Source organism: Mustelus asterias, chromosome 23 (assembly GCF_964213995.1).
Source record: "Mustelus asterias chromosome 23, sMusAst1.hap1.1, whole genome shotgun sequence".
Lineage (NCBI taxonomy): Eukaryota > Metazoa > Chordata > Chondrichthyes > Carcharhiniformes > Triakidae > Mustelus > Mustelus asterias.
Window position 1 is genome coordinate 27,431,941 of NC_135823.1, and position 2,759 is coordinate 27,434,699.

A 2,759-nucleotide genomic window follows, 5' to 3' on the forward strand; every position below is an offset into this window, starting at 1 on the left:
CGACTGTCCCAACTCCAGCCCTAACCTGCATCCCCGGCAATGCAGATCCCACCTTTTGTAGGCAGGCCAAGCGGGGAATTTTCCTGACCCCCGCTACTCACTTCAAGGATGAAAACTCAGACAGCGGTGAGGTAGGAGAAGGCTCGTGTGAAGCATATGCTCTGGCATTTCTGCGCTGTACATGCTATGTGATCCTATAATTTGACAGTTCTGGAAAAATGGCTGAGCCTTGCATTCTGTAAACTAAAGCCCCTTGGCTTCCTCTCTTGTGGACGACATTCCCAGTTAGCTCCTACAGTGTCAGCAATGGCTCAGTCGATGCAACTCTTGCATCTCAGTCAAAGGTAGTGGGTTCAGGATCCACTCCAGAGATCTGAGCACAGAATCTAGAGACACTTCAGTGAAGTAATGAGAAACTGCACTGTTGACAATGCTGGCATTCAAGTAAAATATTGAATCAAGGCCCTGTCTGCCCCTTCAGGTGGATTTATTGGGTCTCCTTGTACTATTTTAAGAATGAGCATTCTCTAATTTTAGAACTAAACGTTGTATTGCCATTGGGCCCACTTAAGTCAGGACAATTCCTCTGTCTTTGGGCACAACTTTTTTTAAGTTTTCAATATGACATTCCAACTTTTAGTTGTGAATATGGAATGGATTGGACAGACGAAGGAGAATGGTGGTTGAGGAAGAGGCCAAAATATTTTCTGAAGAACAATCTCTGGGCATTCTCCCATCCATAAATGGGAGACTGTGGACATTGCCTTCTTGCAGTAGGTTCATCGTTGGGTTGCCACCTCTCCATGATAGTCCTGGAGTTTTTAGACATGATAGATAAATCTCCAGGACATGGTTCCCAGCAATAGCAGGAGAAAATCAATATGTTTTGGAATGCATCTTTCAATTTTTTGTGAACACTTTGATTTATTAATCATAAAAATATTGGAGATTGTAAGAAAGTCTGAGTGGGGTGGTTGGGGGTGAAATGTCATTTGTTGATTCCTCTGGGGATACATTCAACCAGAGTTGGCAACCTTGGTTCAGGATGGAGAAGTCCTGCAAATTGGTGCACATTAGGGAAAGACCATATTTGGTGAAGAGATCACACAAACCACTGTCCTTTAGACACAGTGATCTCAAAAGTTCTGGCTATACAAATATCTCACACTATGCCACTGCGAAGACAAGGGGAACCTCACACAGTGTTGCTCCTTAAACACAGAGACTATACACAGCATTATTCTTTGCTCAGTGAGGTCCTTCAAATGCAGAGTTCACACATTGGTGTGTTCCTTAGTCACACAGCTCACAAACAGAGCCTTTCCTTTTTATGCAGAGATCATACATAAGCTGCTCTTTAGACCTAGAGGTCATGCATAGGGTCGTTACATAGATGAGAGATGAACAGACTTTGTCAGAAATGCTGTTCAACTCAGATTTCTGGTGTAAATCAATGTAATTCCATTTGCTTTACAATAGAAAGTGAAAGGTATTGATAAATGGATACGGTCTCATCTGGAGAGCAGCAGCTAGTGGGTCTCTTTTAATCATTCTTTCACGGGTCTTGTCTGGTTTACAACTGTTGCAGGGAAGGGAACATTTTTACATACCATCAAATCTCCGCATAACACCAATCAGATACCTAATGCAAAATAGCAGTGAGCTGTATAAATATTCAGAGGCTGGGGAACATCAGTTAGTGTTTGGTATGAGATCATGTGTGAACACAGCAATCACATGACCATAATCAATAAATATCCACTAACAAAGGTGAAAAATAACATGGTTTGAGTATGACTATTGATTGTTCATCCAGTCATTGCAAGGCTTTTCTTAACGAGACTAATCAACCTACAGATGTTCTCATGAAAGCCACTGATGCAAAATAGGAAGAGGTCCTGTCTTGCCAAAACTCAGCCCACTCTCGCTTCTCGGCCTTTTGGCTAAGATCAAGTGTAGTATGGATAAGATGCTGCGCTTGGTTGAGGTCATTAGGTTACATTTAAGCTTCATTTGAAGCAATTTTTAAAAGCGGCATCTTGGCCTTTTGGCTAAGATGCAAATGAGATCAAGCCTTGGATGAGGAGGACTTGCACCTACTCCAATCAGCTTGGCTCATGTAGATCAGGCCCAAGATAGGAGTGGAGGCCGTCTTGTCAGCTTGGATCGGAAATGTCTCAACTTGTTGAGACTCTGAATTGGACTTGATTTGATTGAATTGGAAAAGTTTTTTTAAAAATTAAAAAAGCTCTGTGCCCAATAGACTTTCTGGTTGAAAAACAGAATACTACGGATGCTGAAAATCTGATGTAAAAACAGAAAACGTGGGGGTAAAATACTTAACAGGTTAGGCAGCATCTGTGTAGAGACAGAGTTAACATTTCAGCCCTGTGACCTTTTCTGGACCCATCCATAAGTAGACAGGACACATTTCATATGATTATTAATCAGGGAAGGAGGGCCTTCTTGCCACGCACCATTGCCTGCAGTTCTGGTATGCAAGGTGTCAAATGTTAATTGCATCAATTTAAAATAAGTTGCTAGGCAGCAATAAATTTACCTGAGGTCACAGAAAGGACACAGGAATTTAAAGGCAAGCACACTTCAAGCATTTCTTACGTATTTTTCCTTATTGATTTTATTTCCAGTTGACAGCCTCTTACTGTCGGTTATACTTCTCCCTTGAGAATATTACCAGCGTCAATAGGAATCCCCTTTTACATGAGGGGAGGCAGGAATGGTGCATGCGAGACCTAAAT

The 2,759-nt window shown here is 41.9% G+C and overlaps 1 non-coding gene across 1 annotated transcript; it reads left to right on the top strand.

Moving 5' to 3' along the window:
- The first annotated feature begins 1,923 nt into the window (after positions 1–1,923).
- On the top strand, positions 1,924–2,119 carry LOC144510946 (U2 spliceosomal RNA). The gene has a single exon (XR_013500713.1). It is a non-coding gene; the product is annotated as a U2 spliceosomal RNA (small nuclear RNA).
- Positions 2,120–2,759: the final 640 nt, after the last annotated feature.